At 41.7% G+C, this 27,225-nt stretch overlaps 1 long non-coding RNA gene across 1 annotated transcript; it reads left to right on the top strand.

Moving 5' to 3' along the window:
• Positions 1–6,481: 6,481 nt before the first annotated feature.
• LOC144238087 (uncharacterized) lies at positions 6,482–27,225 on the top strand. The gene is made up of 5 exons (XR_013337008.1): positions 6,482–6,543; positions 6,656–6,773; positions 13,585–13,692; positions 14,391–14,582; positions 26,891–27,225. It is a non-coding gene; the product is annotated as an uncharacterized LOC144238087 (long non-coding RNA).

Genomic DNA, 27,225 nt, shown 5'->3' with positions numbered 1-27,225 from the left:
ATTCTGGCTCAATCATGATCCAAACTGGCTAAAAGAAATGGTCATAAACCTATCTTCCTTTCATTATTATGTCATATTTAGGGTGAATTCAGTGCTAGTAAAATTAGCAACACTAGCAGCGTTGGAGTTTACCCTCAGTGAAACACAAAAATGGCCACGTCCGTGTAATGATAGTAATAGCAATGACGTTAATCTTCTGAGAGATTATTATGTGTCAGGCAGCATTTACGTTGCTTTACCGCTATGAACAGTCCTACGAGGTAATAAATACTATTATTCTTTCCATTTTAAAGAAGAGGAAATTCTGTCATAAGAAGGGTAAGTGCTTTGATCAATGCGTTTTCTCTGTATTAATATGTATCAACATAACCGGGGCTGTTTTAGTATCTCTGCACATTGTATTTCTGTTAGTTTGCATCAGATCTTACAGAGTTCATTTTCTCTCCATCAGATCAAACACTGACTCATGGAGAAACTTCTGCTCTGAACATGAAATACTGAGCTCACGGTCTCAGAGGCCTCTGCGGCAACATCCCATAGACGGTCCCTCGCTTCATCTTGAAAATGGGAGTAGATTACGGCTCTAATTCCCAAGCACAGTGTTGTGACATACTGCCCTGGTCAGTTGGGAAGATTGCCACAGGCATGTTGTTACAAATAAGAAAGTTCTGTGGTTTGCAAACGGGGTACTTCTCAGGTAAACTGGAGGGGATGTAAGATTATCCTTGCACTAAGGTCACCTGCCCTCCCCCATTCCAATGTGCTTTCAGAGACGGACAGAGGGGGAGAAGTGTTGGAAGGCAAGAAATTCCCAGCCCATTTTATCTCTGTATCCCGGGAGTGGTTAGCGCATGCCTATGTGGGTTTTCTGCAGGAAAAGCATTGGGAACCGCAGCTCCAGACTGAAAGATAAAAGGGGGTGGCAATTCATGTGACTGAGGAGTGGGGAAGGTGCTTTTGTCTGAATACAACAGACAAAAGTTTTTAAACCTTTTCAGTCGCAGTCTTCTTTCCTTAATTAGCATTAAGAAGCCAAATTTAATTCCCTACCAGAAAAAGCCAAGACAAGTGTGCACAGCAGGGGGAGATGGCAAACGCACCATGTTTATGCTTGAGCATGTCAGGGGCTATCGAGTTGGCCATGAAATGAAAAGGGCCTCCTGAAAACCTTGTGGTTAAAGGAATGTTTTCTCATCAAGGAACAACTTGCCAAGGCCAGATAAGCAGCATGAAAAGCAGGGGGAAAATGCTTCTGTTTGTTTATTCAGAGATTTTTTTCTTCATAATTCATTTGCTTATAACTTCCAGAAGGCAATTGCCATGCCTGGCCCATATCTGGATGGGAAAAGTCTGCTCTTACACTGTTGTCATCCTTTTCCTTTGCAGCTTGGGTTATCAATGTTCTTGCTTGCTGGTGAGCAGTTAGAGTCCCCGTCTCCTAATGAGGTCAAGGCCATGGACTATAAACCTAATTAGGACTGTTAACTCATTGGATTTCATAGTTACAAACTGGACGCCAGACAGACATCCCTCACTGTAACGCCTCTGTTCAGGGCCAGCAAAAGCCCTGCCTCTACTGGAGAAATAACTCAAAGCAGTGTCATTTCAGTGTGTGTGTTTGTGGACAAATTCCAAATCACTGTGACTTTTCGAAGAATAAACTTTTTTTTTTTCCCTATTGAAAGGCAGCCTGATTAAAGTATTCCCAACTCTCAGGCTCTTCCTATTGTCTACATGGCTGGCCCTCACTACTTTTACAGCCACCTTGCCCCAAATGACTTTTTTCTGGAAATTAATATGAAAGGAGCATCTTCTCATTATGCAACAATCTTCTGATTTTGAGGTGGTCTTTTTTTTTTATGGGATGAATTTTCTTTAATGCTTCTGTTTTTTTCTCTTAATAAAAATCACATACAGGTTCAGTTGGCTAAGCATCCAGCTCTTGATTTCGGTTCAGATCATGATCTCACAGTCTTGAGATCGAGTAAGCCCTGCCCCAAGCTCTGCACTGAGCATGGGGACTGCTTACAATTCTTTCCCTCTGCCCCTCTGTCGCTCAGGTGTGCACATGCATGCTTTCTCTTGCTCTTAAAAAAAAAATCACATATAGGGGCGCTTGGGTGGCTCAGTCAGTTAAACGTCCGACTTCGGCTCAGGTCATGATCTCACGGTTTGTGAGATCGAGCCCCGTGTCCCGCTCTGTCCTGACAGGTCTCCTTCTGTGTCTCCTTCTCTGTCTACCCTTCCTCTGCTTGTGCTCTGTCTCTCTCTGACTCTCAAAAATAAATGAATGTAAAAAAAAATCACATATATGCAATGTAGAAATAATGAAAAATGAAGACAAGTATAAATTTTAAAATTAAACCTCCTTTAGTCAGCCTGGGAAGAATAGTTTCAAGGAGCTATGACTGAATACTAAAGGCATTTAAATGATTTGAGTAAATTACGGATAGTCCTCTGATTAAACTCTATATTGTAGGAACGATTCATAACTATCTCCTCATGCCATTGTTTTTACCTTGTTATTTATATGAGAAGTCATTATGGCTGTTTGCTCTTCCATAAATGTCACTCTCTGCTGAGAAATGCCATCAGATGCTTTTCTGCAAATCACAGTTTGGAATGCAGTCTTCTTCAGAAAATTACTGACATTAAATATTACTGTCCTTGTAATAGGAAGCGACTGTGATAATTCTGGAAATTAAATATTTCAGAAGAACGCTGTGTAAGTAGAAACAATAATATTTACTGCTTAAAACATTATGCTATACACCTTAAACTTGCTGCATGTCAATTATAGCTCGATAAAATTAGGGGAACGAGATTTATACACACATAAATATTTGCCACCTCAAGAGATTACAGGGAATCCGTCATCTTAATCAAATTCCCTATTTTCTAAATGATGGAACTGAAGCCCAGAAATGATTGGTGACCTGCCCAGGGTCAGGTCTGAGTGACTTACTCTTTCTTCAGATGAGACTTCAAAGCTTTTTTGGTCTACCATATTGCTTTGCTGGTTCAAGAGTAAAATGAACACGTTTTTCTTCTGGGGCGATGAAAATGTTTTGAATATAGATAGAGGAAGTAGTTATACAACAATTTAAATGAACTCAATGCCACTGGAGCGTACACTTTAAAATGGTCAATTTTACATTATGTAAGTTTCACCATAATAAACACATCTTTAAAAGAAATAAAAGGAAATAGTGATTTTGAGCAGTTAGGACTCTTTATACCTAACACCTAAGATTCATAATTATTAAAAGCCCCCTCTAATCATAACTGTGAAAAGCTTTATTTCAAAATGGTGTGATAGATAAATGGATTTAAATCATTTTCACCTTTCTTGCTTTACCTTGGTAGTAGCAACTTTAATCATATTTTTACTCTTGATAAGTCAAAGTGGTTGGTCAACTGATTGCATCTCACACACAATAGGAAAAAAAAAAAAACCAGACATGTCCATGACTCTAAAGCAGAAGGGCTTCTTTAGCATAAGATAATGATTTTCAGTTCCAGTCCAATTCTAACATTTTCAAAGAAAGGAAGACAAGAAAACAGAATGGGGAAGGAGAAGAACAGCTAGTGTTTACTTCATTAACTTAGCAGAACTCTGTAGGTAAAAGGTCTGTGCATAGCAGGTGATCCATTCCTCCTTTATAATTGGGAGCCTCCCACAAAGGCAAGGAAATAATCCATCCACCCCTTCTGACCCAGGCAAGAACGATCTGTTGCCAGGAGCTGGTATTTTGGGCAGCACTGCCTGGCCAGATGCCAAACTATGAGGTGGGACGTTGAGGTTCTTGATCTGGAGAACTGCAGAATGGTAGGAGGACTCTGACACATGCATTTCTCATGGAATTTGGATGGAAGTGTAAAAGCAGTCTTCCAATCTCCTTATGAAAATGCTTGTATGTCTAAGCGAAAAGCTTAACCTCTGAAAGGAAGAACAGCATAGGAAAGAACCAGAAGACCTTTCCACCACCACCCCCATTTTTCACTTACAGATTTGCTGTGTGATCTTGGACAAGTCACTTCATCTCTCCGAGTCTTTTGTTTTCTAACGGGTGTAATGCAATCCTTTCCAACTCTGATGCTCCATGATTCTCTTCATATGTGGACGTGTGAACCACAGGGCTGCCGACTAGCCTTGCAGATCCTTTTCCAGCCGAGAGTTGCTGCTGGTTGGTTCTTCTGGTTCCTTTGGAGTTCACGCACTCCCGGTTTTGTAACAAAGCAAAAACACATTATCACTGCCTCCTTGTTTTCTTATTTAATCTTACTCACGACATTATTAATACTTACCTTTTTGACTGTGGAGGTAATAACAAAAAGATCATTTCCATGAGGAAGTGACAAACCACCCAAATCTTCCTTTTGAAGTCTCCTTTCTGTTCAGATGGACAGCAGCCTTCCCTCTTCAAATAAGAAAGACCTGTGAAGCCAATAGTTGGCCCAAACTGCCTCTCTTTTTGGGTCCTGTGGGTGCGTAAAAAAAAAAATCTGGGAGCTCTGGCTCCCAGAGCCAGAAACTGGGAGATGCCCCTGACCCCTTGTTATTCCTCAGTTCTCCTGAGAGATCCAACCATCACCGAACCTGCAATTAGTTCATCTACTTCTCTCCGTCTTCAATATGGCAGCCCTCATCCAAGTTGCTATCATCTCTCCCATGAGCTACTGCACTAACCTCCTGATGGCGTCGCCATGCCCATGGCCTTGTCCCATCTCCCATCCATTCTTCCCATCAAAAGTGATCTTCCTAAAATGTAAATCAAATCACTTTCGTCTCAAGCTTAAAACTCATCAAGGGGTCTTCCTTCCCATTGCACTTAAGATGATGTCTGAAAGCTTCACTCAGGTTTAGAAGACCCTCTGTGAGCTCTGCAGAGTTCTCTCCCACTCCTCACCAGCTCCTCCTCAAAGCCTTCCCTTGTCCGTCTGTGGCGCACTCATTCCCATCCTCCGGCTGGCTGCCTCCTGCTCTCCGTGGAGTTCTGTGTTGGATGCCATTTCCTCAGACAGGCCTGCCTGCCTCCCCCTCCCCAAATAAATCACAATCCCTTTTACAAATCACAACTATGGGTTTTGTTGTTTACTTATTTAGGACGTCCTCCCTCAGGAGTTTCCAGAAGGTGATGGGCCATGTCTTTCTTCTTCCTTGTAGTACCCCACAGCCACGGCCTGGCCGCTGCAAGCAAATGCTTTTTGAATGACTGGCCAAGTGAGGAGCCTGTACTGAAAGTCTCCTTCTTCTGATCACTTTATTTCCAATTTACGAGCTGTTGCCAGCGAACCAGGCTTCAGATGAGAATTTCTTTGTACCTTTTTCACTTTTTCAAGAGCTCACCCTATGAAGACTTTCGGTTTGGCCTAGCTGCCTTATTTGAGAGTTGCGTTCCTGTGTTCACACAAGGTCTCCTGTGCTTAGAACTTCAGAAAGTTTAAGACTTTGCCAATGATAGGCATGTGTTCAAGGCATGTAGCACGGTAATTAAGAGTGAGGGCTCTGCAGTCACTCACTAGTGAGGCTGCTCTTTTCTAGCTACTAGACTTTGTTCAAGTAACATCACCTCAAAGTCTGCAACTGTAGAGTGGGGATAATAACAGAAAGTAACTGATAGGTTGTCTTCAGGATTTAATGAGGCAACATATGCGAAATGGTTAGTAGAATGCCTGACACAAACAAGTGCTTGATAAACATCAGCTTCTATCCTATGTTCCACTCAGCCCCAGAAGGAAAGTCCAAATGCAGAGTTCTAGGTCTGGGGGAATTTCTGGGGAGGCATCTTTCCTGGTCCTCTGTCTCCCGTCTTACCACATATAGGTTACCCTACAGTACTTTGTGGTCTCAAAAGGTGGCAACAAAAATGTTAGCTAAGCTTTACTTTCTACACTATGTATTTGAAGCCATAAGCAGATCTGAAATTTCCAAGCTAGCAGTGTCAAATTACTGATGACCATTATTCATGCCGTGGCCAGATGAATCATGTTTGCAATAACTAATAATATTTTAAAGGCAAGTCACTCTTTCTTAGTGTGTTGGTGCCCCCCNTTGGTGACAGTTCAATACTGAGACCTCGTAGGCGGACAGCAGGTGATACTAACCTTATAAACAGAAGCCGCAGCACCCTCGGTGCCAGGGCACCAAGAGGAATTTAACATTCCACTCCTACCGCCCTCCCCCACTTCCCGGCTTCCGCAAAGTGGTTTTTAAATCAGAAGCACATCCCTAGCTCTCTGTGTAGGTGGTGACGTGGGAGGGGGTGAAATGCAACCTTTATTTTCCTGACTGCCTGTCATCCAATTCCCCGGTTCCCTCTGACTTTCATGAGTGATGAGGTCATCCCGGCGCAGGAAAATCAAACTCTTATGTTTCAGACCCAATAAAGGCCGGCATTGTGTATCTGCGTAAACATAGGCCAGACGGGCAGGGCGGCGGGGACACGAGTGGCCCGCCCTCTGGCGGTCGCAGGAGACGGTTGTGCCCCGAGCTCCACCGCCCTGAACAAGCAGGGAGGCGGAGAGGGTGCGCGCTAAAATGTAAGTTAAAATTAGATCAATAGTCAGCTTGGCTCTCTCAATCAATGCTTCGCAGCGCGAGCGTACAACCAGCTATTTATAAGCTAAACCCGGCATTATCTTCCTCTTTTAGGACGCGCAGATCCATTACCGCGCGCCGCAGGGGAGAGGATGCTGCGGGGAGCTGATGCATGCCACGTTTCAGCCCCGCGGGGTCCGCGAGGCTGCATCCGGCCGGCGGGCCGCTCGAGGTGGGGAGTGGGAAGGTACCGCCCGACCCCGCGGCCCCACGGCTCTCGACAGGGCTCCTTCCACCGCCTGCCCCCCAGCGACTCAATCCCGCCCACTCCTCACCGCGGAATCCCCAGGGTTTACATCGCAAGCATGGGGCCCGGGCGGGGGTGGGGCGGGGGGGCGTTCACGCATACAATCAGCAGGGACCCTCCTGCAGATGCAAAGTGCACGCTGGCCACGTCTGAACTTTCAGGGCTTGACTGCCTGTTGTCACACGTTCTCAGTCAGCCTAGTTTCCCCAAGGGACTGCATTACTCAGTCCTTGCTCAGACGGTTGTTGCTGTAAATAGCTGCACCCTCCCTCCACCCCCATCCAAGCTCGAAAGGGAACGGGTTTACAGCAACCTGTCTGATCGCATTGTATTTCAGGCTTTGGTGAGATGGACTTGCGTTCCATCCAGCCCCCGACGCGCTAACGCGACTGGGCATTCCCAGGCCCACTGCCCCTGTGCGTGGTAGTCATCTCTCATATGTGAAGCAATGTCTGCCTCCAGTGTTTGTGTTGATGTTGGGAAACTTTGCAGTTTTCCAAGCATGCTACAGGAAAAAAAAAAAAAAGGGCACAATTTGATATAACATAACCACCCAAGAAACACAAGATAAAATCCTATTTCTGGGGAAAAATATAGGCATTCTAGTCTTAGGTATGTATATAGCATATTTTATATTATATATAGTTACATAGTTTTTCTTAATTGTTGCTTTTCTCTTTTTTTTGCAATATCTTTAATAAGCATGTACTACCCTTAAAGAGCCAAAGAACTTTAATAGTAGCTTACATGTATATTAGGTATATTTATAGAATTAATTTATTGTTTGCCATAAAAGGATTTTGAACTAAAGATAGACACTGAAGCATTCGTCATTTAGAAACAACCTTTTTCCTTCTCCTCAAATTCTTGTTGGCTTAACACCAAAATATATCCCACATCTGTCCCTCTCCCCACATCTAGCTGGCTTCTAGCTTAGTTACAAGTCACTATTCCTTATCCTTTACCTGGATGGCAAAAATCGCATCTCTTCTGGTCTTTCTGGAATCCCTCTCTCTTTTCTGCAGCCTACCCACTCCACATAGCAACCAGATTGCTCTTTTTAAAATGTAAATCAGATCACATCTCTCTTTCTAGAGGCTTCCTTGGCTCCCCATTGTGCTTCCCTCAGACCCCCAATTCTTCACAGGAGAGCAGAATGTGGTGTGTGGTCTGGCCCCACCCACCCTTGCTGGGCTCTCAGCTCCCTCACTTCCTCACGTTTTTGTCAGGGCATGCTTTCACGTGGTGCCTTCTTTCTGAACCTCGAGCCCAAGGACTCAGACCAAGCTCCTGCTCTTCACGCTAGGTGGAATTCTCTCTCAGAAGCTCTCCTCCAAGCTGCCCGGGTCTCATGCCGGCCTCAGCTCAGATAACAGAAACCGTAGCTGACCGCTGCCCCTCCAGAATTCATTATCACATTACCTTATTTTATTTGCAGCACAGCGGTTAACTGAGATTGGTTTGTTTATCATTTGGGTTATGAGGTTATTCTCCCTTCTCACACATTAGAATGGAAGCCCCGTGAAAATCAGTTATTTAAAAAATTTTTCTTCTCTACTATTTTGTTGGGTTCTAGAACTGTACCTGGCCCACAGCTGTAATTCAATATATATTTATTGTGTAAGTTACTGGGTGTAATTTCCTAATATATATAGAATTACACATATTCTGCTTTGCATCTTATAGTTATTTTTATGCCCGTATGCTTCCTCCTTTCAAGTGTGAACCTCTTGAGGCAGGATCATGTTTAGTTCATTTTATTCTTCACAGCTTTACGGAGTCTGGCACATCACAGGTGTTTAATATATTTATTAGATTGAATTGCAATAAGTGAATGGTTAATAACCTGATACAATATGACTTTACCCACATCTAGCCTTCACCCAGGAAAATGAACATATATTTTGATATCCAAAGGGAGAGATTATTGCTTTGATCCTTGTAACACCACACACACACACACACACACACACACACACACACACTCGCTTTCAATATTTCAAAGCTCATATCCATTATTTTATTTGATCTTAATACCAGCTCTGTGAGATAGGCCTTATGATCTACAGTTTACAAATGCAGAAACCAGAGCTCAGTGGCCTGACGTGACCTGCTCAAGCTTGAGCAGCTAATATGAAGCAGAGACAGGACTAGAGCCTGTTAATTTCAAATACCTACAAATATGGTTACATAAAAGCACACATACATACATGTCCACACTTGCTGGTACTATTTCATCTCTGCCACGCTCGTGGTTTGGACCAAATGGGATCATAAAAACAAAGTATCTTGAATGGAATGTGGTATGTGACAGGCTCCCAATAAATGACCATTCCTTCCTCTTGCCCACATTACAGGTTGCCGTAATCTCTCCATCCCAATAAAGAAGAGTGCATCTATCTTCACTTTGTTCTTTTTATTACTAGACTAATTTCCAGGATTCTTCTTATTGTGAAATAATCATGCATAATATTAATTGAATGCTTTCGCAGATCTGAACAATAGTAAATGAATTTTTGCTAACTGGCAACCTATTGCTCTTTCGTATTTTACTCTGAATACAAATCAATGAAAAATATTTGTGAATACCTACCAGAACACAGCTTAAGTTACATAGTTCAGTGTCAACAAGGAAATGACACATTAAAAATGCCAAAGCTTGTTCATCATGAACAAACACTAAACACAGCACAAGCAGAGGGGTTAAGTAACATGTAAAATTAGTTTTACAATAGGCAAAATAAATCAAGAGTTTATTCTGACCATTCATTCATTCCTTTAGTTGTTGGGTGTTTTTTATGTGCCAAGCACTGTACTAAGTATACTAACTGATGAAATCTCTACCTAGTAGAAGAGACAGACTTAAACCAAATAACCGCACAACAGAGATCAATGTTGTAAGAAGGCAAAACAGGAGGAACTGATATGGAGAATTCAGGGAGAACTCCTTGAGGAAGGGATGGCTGAGCTGAGTTATGTCTCGAGTTCAATACCACCAATGGTTACTAAAGAAGGATGAGGTAGAAGAAATGATCAGACAAGTAAATAATAATAATGGTCCGAACTTAAAAAAAAAGTTTATTTATTTTGAGAGAGAGCGTGCATGCATGTGCACATGTGGGGGAGAGGCAGAGAGAGAAGGAGAGAGGGAGAATTCCGGGCAGACTCTGTGTTGTCAGCGCAGAGCCCTACGTGGGGTTCAAGCTCACGAATGATGAGATAATGACCTTATCCCAAATCAAGAGTCAGATGTTTCACCAACTGAGCCACCTAGGTGCCCCCAACTTTTAAATTATTTTACTTAATAAGTATTTTTAAGTGCCTACTTTGTGCCAGGTAGTTGCCTTACTGCTACAGGACATAGCAATGGTCAACGAGAAAAATCCCTGCCTTTATGGGCTTATATTGTAATGGGAGAAAACGTACAACAAACTAGTAAGAATTTTAATAGAAAAAATATTAAATGGTGATTTCTTCTAAGGAAAAACATAAACCAAATAAGTAAGACAGGGCAATGGTGAAATAGTGAGGTACAATTTTACACAGGGTAGTCCCATATGCCTTCCCTGAATAATGCATTTGAGCAAGACCCAACGGTGGTAAAGGAGCAAGGCAAGCTAATCTGAGGGCTCGGGTGGTGATTGCAAAGGGAAGAACTTTCCAGGACGCGGACTCTGTCAGTACAATAGCCCTGAGATGACAGTATACCTGACTAATTTGAGGAAGTGCAAGGAGACAGGTGTGTCCACAGTAAGTGATGACTAAGCAAGGGGTAGCTAGTAGGTGAGTTCAGAAGAGGTAATGGATCTTCGTGGACCTGGGAGGTGATTATACAGCTTTTGGCTTTACTCTGTGTGCAGTGGGAAGACCCTAAAAGCTATTGAGCAAGTGATTGACATCATCTGATTTGTGTGTCAATAGTCAGTCCAGCTGCTGTGTAGAGAGCACTCATGTTCCAGACAATGTGTGAAGCGTCTTAACAGATGATCTTATTTTTCTCTTCACAATTCTGAGAGGTACCCATTTTATAGGTGAGAAAACCAAGGTGTAGGAGTTTAAATACTTACTCAAGGTCACGTGGCTAATAAATGACAGTGCTGAAATGGAAAGCCAGGGAGTATGATTCCAGCACCCAAGCCATTCACCATAATATATTTGAGTCCCTCCCTAAGAGAGACTGGGATCATGGGTGGTGGTAATGAGAGTAACAATAATGCCTATTATTAACTGAGAGTTTTCTAGCCTAGTCTGCTAATGTTTTTCCCATTAATTTTATTTTGTTCCCATAAAAACCCTTTCAGATAAGTCTCATTGCTCTTTTATTATATATAAGGGCACTGAGGCTCAGAGAAGTTATGCAACTTACCTATGTTCAAACAGTTTATAATTAGATGCTAGAATTCAAACCCAGGGAACTTCATCTTCAAAGCCCTTGCCTTACTCCTCCCAGATAAATATATTAAACTTTAAAATATATTTATTACAAACAGCCTACAATTGAGTCTTGTGTTTTTTAAAAAAATCCATTTTATCTTTCCTTTTTGATTGGAGTGCTTAGTCTATGTATGTATAAAATTACTGCCATAGTTTATTTAATTATTTCTACTTGCTATTTTTCTATTTTTCTCATTTATTCTTTGTTCTTTTCTGCCTCCTTTTTTTAACCTTCTTTTGAAGTATTTACTTTCCATTTTTCTCTTTTTGTAGTTTCTTATTATACATTCTTGATTTTCTTATAGTTTTTTCCTAGAAAATTATTGTGCCTTCCTAACTTCGCATATGTAAGTTAGCATTTTTTTCTACTTCACAAGTAATTCAAGAAACTTACAATAGCTTAACGTCATTTAGATCATTTGGTTCTTTGTGATACGATCTAACATTTGACTCCTACATTATATACTCACAAATCTTTCCTTATTTTTGTTTATATTAACTTTTTGGTTAATATTTTAAAAATCTTCTACACATATTTATTGTTTATAGCACTCCTTATTTCTTCCCAAAGTTTACTATGTCCATCCAGAATTATCTTCCTTTGGCCTGAGAGTCTCCCTTTAGTAAATCTTATAGTGCTTCTGGAACCAAACTCTGTCAAAGTTTCTTCGTTGGAAAACATCTTTCCCTTGGCTTAACTTTTGAAGCACATTTTCACTTGATATAATTTTATTCGGTGTTACATTTTTCTTTCAGGTCTAAAGATGTTAAGGCATTATCTTCTGGCTTCCATAGTTTTTATCGAAAAGTCAGCCATTAGTCTTTTTGTGACATTGAATGGAATGTGTTTCTTTTTCCTTCGGTTCTTTTCAGATTTTTTTCCTTAGTCTTTACTTCTCAGAACTTTGAACATGATGTCCCTAAATGTGGTGTTCATTGCTTTTATTCTTCTTAGTGTTCCCTGATCCCTTTCCTTGCATTTGTGAGTGGAGTGTATGTCATTGGAAAATTCTCAGTTGTTATCTCTCTAACAATTGCTCTTTTCAGTCCCCTTCTTCTCTCCTTCTGGAACTTCAATTATACATATGTTGGATTATTTATTTATTTATTTATTTTTTTACTGTGTATCACATGGCTCATATTTTATTCTGTTCTTTTTACTCTCTTCCCCCACTTTTGTGTTTTAGCTTGGGTTGTTGTTTTTAAAAAATGATCTTGTCTTTGAATTAAAAATTCTGTGGTCTATGTACTTTTAAACGTACCCAATTAATTGTTCAATTTAGATAATATAGTATTGTGTTTTCTCAATTACAGAATACCCATTTGATATTTTTTAACAATTTCAATTCTCTGTTGAAATTCTTAATCTTTTAATTCATTTCTCCTCTATTTTTAATATAATAATTATTTTAAAACCCTTTTCTGCTAGTTACCACATTTGAATTATCTGTGGGTATGCTATTATTTGATTTTTTTCCTTGTGATTATCAATCACATTTTCCATTCACTTCTCATGTTAGTAATTTTGAATTGTATTATAGAAATTGGGAAAAACAATCCAGAAAACAAACAAACAAACAAAAAATCCCAGAATGCTCAGATGAAATCTTCTTCCATCAAGGGCTCCTCCCTTCCTCTGGTAGGCAGACAGTAGGGATTGAACTGGGTGTGAGGTTGGGTTTCAACTTTGAGTAAATTTTAGTAGATAAACTGGTTGCCCTCTGGGCTCTGCCTATTCTCAGCAAAGGGGAACTTTGGGCTTTTAACAGGAGGCCTAGAAGCTCTTTGTATCCTTAACTCTAACAGTCCTGCTCTTCAGAGATTTTGAGCCTGCATTATGGACTTCCATTTCACAAAGGCTCAAAATCTGGCAAATGGTTTAAAGGGAAGAACTGTTATGCATTCATCAAAAACCCTTATTTCTAGAGGGGCTTTGTCTCTTAGGCACTGTAGATTATTAAAAAAAAAATTATTCTTACCTTCTGGTTTAGCCCACATGAGCCTTCCCCACTATCCCAGACCTTATGGGAAGGAGTCTTGTATTTGGCACTTCTCTGTTTTCTAATCCATCACTTCAGTCCTACACATTCACCAGAATTTCTGCTGTTTTCCCGTTTTCCCAGTAGAGTCCTGCTTGGCCCAAATCCAGCCTATACCTACAATGAGCAAATGCTTCTTGGGAAGCCAACAGCTGGTGATTATAAACTCACTTAGGAATTTCAGTCTAATTTCTTTGCGTCTATCACTCTTCAGTATCTTTAATGATGTCTGCAACCTACCTATTTTCTCCTTCTTGGTACAGTGTTGCTGATAGCTGACTACGACCTCTCCATTCATCAAAAACCCTTATTTCTAGAGGGAAAAAGTGAAAAGAGCTTCTCAGATGAAGGAAGGGTTAGAAATTTTGCAGGTAAGAAGTACTTTGGCATTTACATAGTACAGTGACCTTATTGGACATATAGAAAAATAGATGCTCAGAATGGTAAAGTGATTTATTCAAGGCCCAAAACTAATGAGGCTAGAAACTAGATCTGAGAGGTAAGTCTGAAGGTGGTGGGTCTCCTGATCCCAAGTCCGGTATTCAAGAGTAGAGAAGAGAGAAAGAGACAGGCAGAAATACAGGCATGAAACGGACTCCACCTGAAATGGAGAGCAATTCTGGAGTCTTGGCTGTAGCAGTTCAAATGATCAGCCCTTAAAAATCCATGTTGGAAAACCTAGCTGAGGTCTTATAAGTCAATCATACAATTGAATACATGCTTCTTTCTTTTTTATTTTCTACCTTGTTTGAAAATAGGATTTAGAATGAAGTACCAATGATAAGAGCTTCTTTAGGAAAGGTTACAGAGGAGGCATACAGTGTGGTAATGTGAAGAATAAGAAAGGCCACTAGGAAAAAGTTGAGATATAACCCTTGGCACGGGGATATTGATACTGATGGAATTTCAGGGTGTCATAGGCACATGAATTTCTCTGCTCAATACAGTAACTGAGACAAAGACTGGGTTCGTGTCCTTTAAAAACATAAAGTGTAAATATTTCTGACTTTTTCTATATAGGCAGAGTTTATCACCATCACCTCTGTTTTCTCTCTCATTGTTGAGCTAGGCAAGAATTGAAAGGCAAGGAAGAGAAAGTAAAGAATTATTGATGAGATGAAACTCTGGAACCAAGAGCACAGAGACCTGTCCCTTCCCAAGATGCTCCTCGCCCTTCCACCAACACACCCAGCTACTGTGGTCAGCCCTCACTGCACACACGGGCTAGGAAGAAATTACAAAAAGTCAAAACCATGAGAAGGTACTTTAAAATAAATGTGATTTTTATGTTTATTCTCTAATATGGTAGTAGTATATTTAAGATTTGTAGCACTTTATTCTTTTCTTAAAAATTTTTTTCTAATTTATTTAAGTAGTCTCTACACCCAACATGGGGCTCAAACTCATGACCCCAAGATCCAGAGTCACATGTTCTTCCAACTAAACCAGCCAGGCACCCCTGTCCTTTCCTTGACTGCACTATTTTATCTCAACTTAAGACTAGAAGAGAGGTTGCTGAGCAATTTAACAATGTAAACAAGGGGGTGAGGTTCAGGATCAATGAGGACTAGTACCTTCAAACTTCTTAGAAGAACAAACTGCATTTAATATTACCACATTATTGTCTAGATGCAAATGCGTGCTATTTGTAAATGAATCACATCTCTTCGTTAAGGAAGGACATCTTATTTATCATCCTGGTAGCGATTTCTGTGACAAAGAAATCCCCATTTATTTAAAATTGTCCACCTTTGATAATGGCTAACATTTTTTTGTTTTGTTTTGAGTACTTGCTATATACAGGTCTCTTCCTAAGCAAGGAACACCTTATGCAAGCCTTTGCATTTACTCTTTACACTAAGTTGTATGCAGTAGGTACTACTATTGTTCTTCTTTTTAACAAGTGAGGAAACTTGAGACTTAGCAAGGTTAAGTAACCTACCCAAGGATATATAATAATAAAGGATAGAGCTCAGTTCAGTCTGGCTCAAATGCCCGTGTGCTGATGATTTTGTGATTATTAGAATGGTCTTTCAACGGCTCCAAACTAGTAGTGCAAATCTTTCTTTTTCACTGATGGTCAACTAGTGGCTCTGTTCCCAAACAACCCCATTCCTTCTTTCTGCTCTGCTCAGCCAGTCCCCTTAGGAACTGGTCTTCTGTCTGTTAGTGGTGGGCAAGCTGAGTTGCCTAAAACATCAAAGAAGGACATGAACAGTTTTTGGAAGCAAGACAGACCTGGTATCTTCTCTGCAGCAGCCCCCTTGCTGAGTTTCAGCATATCCCTTACTAATTGCATAGCCTAAGGTTGTTATTCAGTGTTCCTTATCTGTAAAACTGGAATAATATTCCCAACCTTGCAAGGTTGCTGAGGAAATGAAGTACTGTATGTAAAGTGCAGGCACGAGATAGTAAGGGTCAAATTCAAGTTCCCTGCTCTATCCCTGTTTCTATCTTTTATGCATCCTTATAGGAGGGATATCTCTGTTCAAAGTTACCACCTCGTCCAGGAGATACTTGAGCTCCTCACTGACATCAGACTTTGCATATAACTGGGAGAAGTTTGTGAGATGATTGTGAGTCATCCTCGCTCGCCGCCCTCCCCCGCCCCCAACAAAGAAATCCCATGGGAACATACCCAAGAAGTAGAAGGCAGGATTCCTTCTCTTCATCTGGAGTCCTCTGAAGTTGAACAGCCCTCCTCGCCTGAGGGCCATTTTTCTTCTGAGATAAATCTGTCTTCATGACAGGCCGAAGCTACTGACCTCCAGGTGGAGCTACATGAAAGAGAGACAGAAGGGAAAAGAGGAAAAAAAAAAAAGCCACGTTGGCACCCTCAGAGAAGCTGATAGCCCGAGAAAGACAACAATGAAATGTAAAGATGGTGTGTGGTCCTTAACGGATTTGTAGGGAAGAGAGGGACACGGGAACGGATTCAGCCAGTTTAATTCCACCGGAATTTGGAGAGGCTGCCGACATGCTCCGCAGCCCAGGGGTGCGGGAGAGAGGAGACATGGTGTAAGGAGCCGGCTGTCTCGGGCGGTGGCAGCACATGGACTGCAGGAGGAATAGCGAAAAGGCGCGTTATACTCCATGGTAAACCGTGATGCAGCTTAGGACGTGGCTTCCCAGGTGAGAGAAGGGCTACTGTTTTCTGCATGCTGCTGTGTTCCGGGCACTGAATACAACATCACGTCTAACTTAACCCTCAAAACAAACCTCTGGCATGAGCCCATTTTGATGGCGAAGAAATGGAAGCGCAAAGAGAATAAGCCTGCCCAGAATCCACCAGCAAGTGAGCTAGATCTAGGCTTCAACATAGATCTGTCTGAACACAATACCCGTTCTCTCAGAAGGCCTGGAGCCACTTGCTAACCTAGGATCTGGCCTTCCTGTGCCTCAGTTTCCTTATGTGGTGAACGGAATTAGTGACGCTATACTAGAATTGTTTGGGAGTTAGGCTTTGCTCGAATCCTTTTTCTGGCAATGGGCATCTCACTTTAGTTCCTGATGATGGGTCATCTTTGTACCCCAGTCATACTCTAATTGTTCAGACCATGGTGGACTCTGACCCAAGGGACGGGTGGGAGTAGAGAGTGACAGTTGGCCCAACTACCTCAGTTTTGTCTCGTCTGTTCTGAAGCCTGATTGTTCTGTTCTTCTTAGATCCAGTGAGACTGTCCCTCAACCTTGCAATAATCTGCAACCTCACTCCTCCCTGTCTTTATGAGCTGAATTGAGCCTGTGTTACCTGCAACTAACAGATAGATCCATGACCAGAACAAACACTTTCCTCATGCACTTACTGTGAGGAATCCATGAGATAAGGGAAATTACAAAAAGCAAATGGCTGAGACCATGGCTTTTTATCTTAGTAAGTAAAATAGCAATTTGGCCTTAATAATTGGGTCCTAAGATTTTCAGTTTATGGAATGCTTCATTACATCAAAAGGAAGATTTGCACGAATTTCACTTTTACTCTTCTTGCCAGGAGGGATCAAAGCGGCTAATAGTCTGTCAAATGAAAGATGCACAGCCCTCAAGTTCTCTGTGTTGGGGGCTGAGTGGCTCTAGGCTGGTCGTCTGATAACCACTTTAAATCAGGTTTCCACTGGTTCCAGACTGTACCCTGTAGAATCTTCCAGAGAGCATTGTAGATAGCCTGACCGAATAACAAACCACCTGACCGGCTGCCTGGTTGGCTGGTCAGCCACGCTGCTGTCTCTACTCGGATGAGGATCCTGAGAGGGGAGTGTGGCTGAAATTCAACACGCTGTCACACCGAGGAGACTTCTTACTTGATTTGGTTCCATTGGCTTGACTGGTCTTGTCTCTCAAAATGGCCAGACTGCACGGGCGCACAAACGCAGCCTGAGAATTCAAAGCTACTTCTTTTAAGAAAAAATAAATAAATTTCACACTGGACATTTTAAGACTGGGTTATTTAGTATCACAAATGCTTTGCCTCTGGGCGGATGATTCAGTAGGTTTGAAGAGCTGGCCAGAAACAGCATACTTTGTGCTGGCAGTCTTATTTGTGACAATGTTGCATATTGCTTTATTTATCATGGACCTCAGGATTCCAGGTCTTCTTTTCTTGCTGGATAACTTCAAAACCTCTTGGATGGAGGCGAAGCCGTCCTAACCTCATTCTCTTCCCTGACCGCCTCCACACACACCCCTCATTCTCTGCTCTCTCTGCAGATGCCTTTGCTTCGCTCTCCACCCGCCAGGCAGGCAGCAGAGGAAGCAATTTTTTTTTAAGTGAGTTTCCCTCTATGGCTGCTTTATTACTTAAGTCTTACCATGTAAATTATCAGTCAGAAGGTGGCCTTCAGGTGAACCTCATTCTGAATCTCAATTGAGTGGTGCAAAGATGGTCAGTATAATTTCCTGCTGCTTTTCATGAATCTCACTTTTCTCAGCTTTTGCCCATTATTAGAATCGGCTATGATCTTTTAATATGAAGTGCCTTTTGCTTGCATCATTAAGGGTCTCCCCACCTTCCGCCCCCCGCCCCACGCCTCTGTAGCTCTCTGAAATAAAGTAGCAGGTCAGTGCTTTCTCTGGGAGAATTTTGGAAAAGGTTCATGGGAGAGCATCTGGTGCCATATACATACCATGATACCCTTTAATGCATGTGATGGCTCGGAAGAGCATCTGAATCCTGCTTTGTGGTTGGTGTCCTTTTACTGCCAATGTCTTCAGAAAAAGAAACTGATCTGATATCAGTGGATGACATTGTAGGCACCACACAGAAATCTGTTTTTGGAGCAGCCTTCTGTGTGGTGGGTGGAGGGGTGGAGAAGTGGCACTTTCCCAGTTATCTGCTCTGTTGCTAGAATCTTGGCAGCCTCAGGTCAGGTAGGGTCTACCCGGACCAGATATGTATTTACAACCATACTGGCTGGGTTAATCCAACCATTTAATGCCTACGGAGCTCGTGAATGTCAAATATATGCAAGTATAAAATAACAGTGAATCTTTATCCAGTATTTACTGTATGCCAGACATGACTCCGGTCTTGTCTGATCATCTGAGCAAACCCTGAAATCGTAATCACAGCTACAGTTTACTGAGCTCTTACTAACTGCCCCCAAACAAATTTATTTATTTTATCCTCCCAATAATCCTATGATGTCGGTACAGCTTTTCAGCCCATTTTATAAATGAGGAAGCTGAGCTACTCAGAGAGCTTAGGTAACTTGCTGAAGGTCACACAGCTGGCAAGCGGTGAAGCCAGGATTCACACCAAGCAGTCTGATCTCAGATCCCATGTGACTAACTACAACTGCCTCTGCCAAAGATCCATGGGGAGCCGGGGAAATTTTCCAGTTCCTTCCATGACTAAGGGAGCCGTCGCTGCCAGGACACCTCTGCTCTCAGGTTCTGCGAGTTCTCACTGTGGCCTCTATGCCGTTTTTGCCACAGGCAGCCTATGCTGGAAAGGCGGTGGCTTGTGCTGGGGCCCCGTTACCACCTGCAGATTTTTCTCCATCTCTGCTGGTGTAATTCCTCAGATTTCCCTTTGAATACGGCCTTTGTTGATTTCTAGAGATGGGCTCCTCCAGTACCTGCCGCAGCATACCTGCCTCTGATTGCCAAGACGTGCCTCTCTCCGGGATTGTTTACCTGGCACCGTGGCGCTGTCTGCTCAGACTATGCCCTCCATGCCCTGTCTGTGCTCCTCTCCTCTATTAGCATTCTCTGCTGCATGAAGGCAGAATGTGAAAACAGCCACATTTCTCTGCCTTTGCGAGGAAGAAACATGCTAATATTGGGATTTCAGCTAAAAAGGGACTGTCCCATTGAGCACCTCTATGATACAAGTAAATCTCTCTCAGTAATAATAGCTCAGGAGTGTTCTGATTAGTTTTAAGGATTTTATATCCAGTATCAAGTAGGTTACCTAAAAATAGGAGTCCTGCCTTCTACATCGAGACAGAGCAGTAGAGAGGCATGGACATGGACTTTGGACTCCAGCGCACTGGGTTTGCCTTTCAGCTCCAGCATGCACCTGCTGTGTGGCCTTTGACCACTTCACTGAACCTCTCTGAGCTTTTCTCTTCCATTAAAAAAAAAAAAAATGATAACACCTCAGAGAACTTTTTGAGGATGAGTAATGATAGTAGATGTGAGGTTTCTGGTACAAACTGGATATGCAATTGTTTTTCTTTTCTTTCATCAAATTTCCTATTCTGCCAATATTTGTGACACTTCTCTCTCTGCAACTCATTTTAAAAATGAGGTATGAGGACAACTTGACTATCAAAGCCCCTTTTAGTTCTAAGTGTGTCCTATATCAACCTTTGTAAATGTGCTGCGTCCTCTCCTATGTCGTCTCATGCTGAATTAGGTCCCATGATAATGCACATGTTACAGATGAGGAAACTGAGACTTGGGAAGAATGAATAACTGGTCAAAATGAGTAACTGACTTAATGTGCAGTCAGGTAGGAGAGGAGGATTTGAACCCAGTTCAGTGTGCTGAACTGTAGGGCTCAGACCCAGACCCAATAGATCCTTGAAAAATGGCTGCTCAGCAATGGCTCTCAGTGGCCAGGAGCATTCAGACCATGCACCACCTATGCTATGCTGTGGTGGGATGGGTCCTGCCCAGCAGGTTTGTCAACAGGACATAAATCCAGGAAGATGGGATTTTCATTGGAATGACAGGACAGTGCCACACACAGGACACAGGCAGATAATAAGGAGTTACCGAATTGCTGACTGACGGGCCAGCCATCTAACCAACCTGGACAGATATCGAAGACGATGAGCACCGAGCCTGAATTGACTGCTGAATGACATCTTTGATGAGCACTTCTATGTCACTCTTCAGTAATACCAGGGCTCCTTCAGTAGCAGCCCCACTCCCTTATCTAATTTCTGGCTGGGAAGAAGCCGTGGGCTCAGCAACTAGCTAGCCCAACTTGTTGGGATTGTGCTTCCAATAAAGGAGCCAAAGCGGCACTCAGGGAAGTGTGAGGGCTTGGAGGGTGTGGTATTTCCATGTCATCAGAGAGAAGGAAAAGCCATCCACAATAATTTGAAGCCTATCAAATGTTTGAACTAATTTGCATATACAAATACATGGATGTTGATGTCTGTTAGACCCACATTTGGCTCTGTTTAAATGTTCTGCTCCTCGCTGATCTCAAATGCATATTCAAATAGTGGCCATATTCAGCTTTCCCATGTAACTTCCCTAACACACCAGATACTGACTTCTGGCAATTGTATTGGTATATCTTTCTGGAACCCACAGTGCCATTATAATCGTCTGTTGGTAGAAAGGTAATACTTACTTTCTGGGCTTTGTTACCTTTTTTTTCTTCCTTTTGCAGATATATTGGGTTATAGTTTAGCAACGTTACAGATACACTCGTGTGCTTAGGTGATTCTAATGTGCTATTTTCTTTAACTTATTGAATAAAAACTCACCCATCAGCAGTGTTTCAGATCCAATTGAATTTTTATTTCACTTTAAAACCTTAACAACCACCAGGAAAATTGTGTAGTAAGAACACGAGTGGCAGCCAACATCTTTCATCAAAGAAACTCAGAATACTTCCCAAACATTAATTAAATCCAGCCACATCGTAGATGAGTTGCATGTCGCATTTTTTTTCTTTAAAAAAAAAAATCGATGCAAGCAAGTAGGTGACAGATGTGCACAGCAGAGGAAAATGAAAACTTCTTGAGGAAAAAAATTTGAGTTCTCAAGTACCAAGGGCATCTACCATCTCTTAATAAAATGATATGCTGGTCCCTGATCACATTCAACTGCTCTTCATACATATAGAGCTGTTGATCCAATCTTTCTTTCTATGAGCGTTATTCTCTTGGCACAGGCAGAAACATTTGCTTCTTGCTTTTGTTGCAATCAGGCATGGTAAGGCTCTGGCCTACAGGGAAACCTTAACAGTTTCTAAGGTAACAAAGAAGTTGGAAACTTTCCTGGTGTCACACCTCACGCACCTGGATTACTGGGAACTGAAGGATTCTAAGCCAGGTTGAGCCCCTGGCAGTTAATCAGGAACTGGGAATGAGAATTGGGGCATAGACCTGGCTTGGAGCTTTGAGGACATACAAAGAACTGGGATGCAGGGAAACATAAATTCGACTTGCCGCTCCCATTACCGCTCACCCTTGCAACGCTCTCACAAGGAAAGCTAAATTGCAAAGCATGAAATTGCAGAGTTCTTTTCCCAGAAATCCTCTGACTCACCCAAGCAGTAGTACCACCCTCAAAGTAGATGTTGTCTATGAATTTGCTAGCATTTTTGGTTGTCCTTGAGTCTGGTGTGATTGCTCCAGTCCTCATCTCCCTAGGCATATGACATCACAACTCCTGGTGTCTTACGGCCTCATGCGTACTGGATTCAATATCTTGTATCTGTCTTCTTCCTCAATTATTACGTTTTGTGGGGCGCCTGGGTGGCTCAGTTGGTTGAACATACCACTCTTGGTTTTGGCTCAGGTTATGATCTCATGGTTTTGTGGGTTTGAGCCCCTCATCGGGCTCTGCGCTGACAGTGTGAAGCCTGCTTGGGATTCTCTCTCTTCCTCTCTCTCTGCCCCTCCCCCACTTGCACTGTCTCTGTTTCTCTCAAAATAAATTTTAAAAAATTATTAGTTTTTGCATCTAGTGCAATATTATCACCATAGGCATGTCAGTTGTTGCTGCTATTATTGTTACCATTAGTGTCCTTGAAATTATGGTAGTTTAATCAACAATCTTAAAGAACTAGATACCACATACAACAATAATATCTTTCATTTTAAAAATGCTTTCACAACTTGTACTTCCTATCTTGGATTCATTTCTTTATTTGCTCATTTATTCACTCATTCAGCTGAGAGACTTCTATGGTCTCGCTGGGGATAAAACAATAATTAAAATGTGGTTCCCGGTTTCAAGGAGCTGACAGTGTACAGGGGAGACCAGACATGTAAACAGATGCCAAGAAGATAAGTTCTGTGCTTGAGCTGATCCTCAAATCATCTTATTTACCAGTGAGAAAAAGAGAGAGTAAAACAACCTTCTCAAGGTCACACGGCTAGATACTTGAAGCATAAAAGCTAAAATGCAGGCTTTCTGGTTATTAAGCCATTGCATTTTGACAACTTTCCCTGTTAGCTTCCTTTACAGAAGTGGTTCTCAAAAAGACTTGGTCTTGGTCTCCAAACACCAGCAGTACTGGCACATCTGAGAACTTGTTAGAAATACAGATTCTCAGACTCCACCCAAAACTACTGGGTCTGAAATTCTGGAAGCAGGGCCCAGAAACCTGTATTTCAGTGAACCCTCCAGGGGACTCCAGTGCACTAAGTTCTGAGAACCCCTGCACTGTATCAGTGCTTCTCATACTTCTATGTCCACAGGACTCATCTGGAGTCTTGTTTAAAAGGTGGATTTTGATTCGGTAGGTCTGGGGAAGGGTTTTTGATTCTACATTTCCCCTAAGCTCCCTGGCTATGCTTATGCTGCCAGTCCTTGCTTGGGTAGCAAGAATATATAGAGAATTAACACCAACAGAGAGCACTGATTAAGCCCAGCTGATGAGTAATGCTGGGTGTCAAGTGAATTCAATAACATTATTTGCTGTCATCTAGGCCATCTAGGAACTTAAACACTAGCGCTAATGATGTTCAGATAAATAGACTTTCAGGACATAAAACCTCTCAAATGGTGACTAAATATGTGTGTGCACGTGTGTGCGCACGTGCATGTGAGCATGTGTATATAGGGATGCCCATGCATGTATACACACATGGAATGGGCAAGTGTTTCAAGAGACAATATTACATAGCAGCACCTTTCTTATTGAGAGATCCTTTGAATATACAGGTATTACAACCAAACAATCAAGAATCAGGAGGCCAGAAACATTTATGCGAGTAGTCAAAATAAATACCACAAAGTCCATCATTTTTATTAATAGATTTGTCCTTTAAATCATTATTTAGAGTTGTTTACTTTTACATTAGACAAAATCCTAACAGAGTAATGTTAGGAGCAGGTGTGAAAGAGTAAGTTGGACAGATGGGGTCAAGGTACCATAGGTGGCCATTCTAGCAGGAAAACATTGCCAGCTGGCAAGAGGCATGCTTCCTGTGTGTGCCTCTTGTGTGTGTGTGTGTGTGTTTTCAACCACATAGAAACATAAACTTAGAAATACTGGAACCATTGAATATAGAGGAAACACATGAGTAAACACTAATAAAGAGCATTGTATAGAAAGCAGAATGTAATAATCACAGAAACATGCAGAAAATATTAAGATTACAAAATGTTCAAGATATTTGGAAAGCATGTAAAACATTTTAGACGGCTTTCCCAAAAAATGGTAGGGTTGCTAGATTTAGCAAGTAGAAATATTTTATTTGGCAATCCTAAAATTGGCTAAAAAGAAGAGGGCTTGATAATCTCTGGGAATTTCATTGATGTGGGTTGCCAGGTTTTCTGAAATGGCTGTAAAGCATTATCGTAAGGGGAGATGATGGGGGCAACTGATATTAGAGGTGTAGGAGTTGTGTGTTTGGACAAGTCCCAGGCAAGTTTACTCTGGGCCTCTCTGTTGGTTAAGAAGTACATATCTGGAGGCACCTGAGTGGCTCAGCTGGGTAAGAATCTGACTCTTGATTTCAACTCATGTCACGTTCTCATGGTTTGGGGGTTTGAGCCCTGCATTGGGCTCTGCGCTGACAGTGTGGAGCTTCCTTGGGATTCTCTTTCTGCCGCACCCCACCCCCACATCGGCTCCTCCCCCACTAACACCCCCACTCACACACCCACTCTCTCTCTCAATATAAATAAATAAACATTAAAAAAAAAAAGAAGGGATATCCATCAAGATTGTTTCCACCTGCAAGTAATGAAGCCTAACAAAAGGTCACTCAAACAGGAAGAGGAGTTTACTATCTCCTGTCAGAGCAGATCCGAGCTGGCTTCCAAGACTAACGTGAACCAGCAACTTCATCAAGTGTCCGGATTCTTGAAAGCTTACCGTTTCATCATCCTTAACATCATATAATGGCTGCTGTATTTCTGGACACTAACTCTAGTTCTTAAGCAAGAAGAAAGGGGCGCCTGGGTGGCTCAGTCGGTTAAGCATCTGACTTCTGCTCCAGGTATGATCTCGTGGTTCATGGGTTTGAGCCCTGTATTGGGCTCTGTGCCGACAGCTCAGAGCCTGGAGCCTGCTTCAGATTTTGTGTCTCCCTCTCTCTCTGCCCCTCCTCGGCTCACACTCTGTCTCTGTCTCTCTCTCAAAAATAAATAATAAACATTAAAAAATTTTAAAAATAACATAAAATAAAATCAAAAAGAAGAAGGGGGAAAGAAAACCAAAGTTAAAGGGCCAGGAGCACACCAGCTGAAACTGCCTCTGAAAAGTTCCTGTGAGTTGTACTCAGGGAATTCTTCTTGAATCTTCTTTGCCACAACTGGATCATATGGCCATTGCTAATTGCTGGGAGTCTGGAAAGTTGTTTTAAATTGGACACATACACCTTGAATAAACTCAAGGTTTAGAGAAACATAAATTCAATGTTCAGTTGGTAAGAAAAAAGGGAGGAATGAATGAATATTAGGTNTTTTGTTTTTTTAGAGTTGACACACAATGTTACATTGGTTTCAGGGGTACAACATAGTGGTTCAACAACTCTGTACAATGCTGTGCTCACCCCAAGTGTAGCCACCATCTGTCCCCCACACACTACTACAATATCATTGCCTGTATTCCTGTGCCTTCTATTTCTGGGACTTATTCAGAATGTGGAAATCTGTGTCTCCCACTTTCTTTCACTCATTTTTTCCAACCCCCCAAACCTTTCCTCTCTGGCATCCATCAGTTCCTTGTCTGTATTTATAGGTCTGTTCTGTTTTTTGTTTATTTACTCATCTGTTTTATTTTTTTTAATTTAATTTAATTTTTTTTTTAATTTCTAGGAGAGCGAGAGAGACGGCATGAGCAGGGGAGGGCCAGAGAGAGAGGGAGTCACAGACTCTGAAACAGGCTCCAGGCTCTGAGCTGGCAGTCAGCACAGAGCCCGACGCGGGGCTCGAACCCACGAACTGTGAGATCATGACCTAAGTGAAAGTCGTACACTCAACCGACTAAGCCACCCAGGCGCCCCTGTTTTATTTTTTTTTTTATTCCACATATAAATATAATCACATGTTAACCTTCTTTCTTTGTTCGACTTATTTCGCTTAACATAGTGCCCTCTAGTTTCATCCATTTTGTCACAAATGATAAGATCTCATCTTTTTTTGGCTGAATAATATTTGTATTACTGGCTGAATTGTCCAATTCAAAGATCTGGCACATGTCATTTTGCCTGATTCTCTGCACCCCCAGACTCTTGGGAAAGAAGCTTAGCGCTGTGTGACAAGTTTCACATATTTATTTGACACTTACTTATTAGTAGACCGTGTTGTTTCTCGGTCTAGTTTAATTTGAGAGACATGGAAGGGAAGCAAGGTCTCTGGGCCATTGATAATCTGTTACAAGGTGCACCTTGTGACATGACATTACTTTAACCACCATTACAAGCAAGATGGGAACGTCTTTGGAGTTTTCATAGCATCCTTTGCTTAGACTAGTGAAATCTGTAAAACTGTACATAACAAATGACTAGGTTGCATTAAGAAAATATTGAGACATTGGGGAAAGCTTCACAAAATAACATTTGAACCAGACTTTAAAGGATGAGTAAGATTTTACCAACTGATACAGACACAGAGACACTTCAGGACACCGCATTATTAGAGAACTGTTAAATTACCTTGAAAAGATGTATCTTGCTATGTCAAGAAGATTGAGTCACCTATTTTGTAAAGAAAATTTTGCAAGAAAAAGTAGATTTCTCAAATGCTGCAAAGGCTTCTGCTTTAATCCTGATTCAATTATCCAGAAAATGGCATTCCGAGTCCTTTGGAATAATCAACCTTTTACTCAAATCCTAAAGCATCTTTCTTGTCATGCTGTTTTGTGAACATTCCCTTCCTTTCTCTCCTGCAGGTATTATGTATAACCCAATCTTGTTCATGTCTTGACAGGTAAAAAAAAAGGTGGCAGTCTCTTATTTCACCTCCGTCTGAGCAACAGCATTAGGAATTGTTCCTCTTCAGTCTGATATTTGTATTTGTTGGGGGGAAGAAAACAAAAGGAATGAAGAACAAAATCGGGAAACGAGGTTAAGAACATGTCGCTCCAGACCCTGGGAGCAGTCAAATCAAGCTGCCAGCTGCAACAAGAATCTCTCTAATAAGGAAATTAGAGCATGATCATTTCTGGCTATGTGACTCTGATTCTAAATAGGTTTTACAAATAGATTGTGATTGAACTTGGAAACATAAACAAATTGGCTTTGCGGAATAAAGGCTGAACTACA

Source organism: Crocuta crocuta, unplaced genomic scaffold, assembly GCF_008692635.1.
Source record: "Crocuta crocuta isolate KB4526 unplaced genomic scaffold, BGI_CrCroc_1.0 scaffold56, whole genome shotgun sequence".
In the NCBI taxonomy this organism is placed as follows: Eukaryota; Metazoa; Chordata; class Mammalia; order Carnivora; family Hyaenidae; genus Crocuta; species Crocuta crocuta.
The sequence above is the reverse complement of the archived record's forward strand: the minus strand, read 5'-3'. Positions and strand labels throughout refer to the sequence as shown.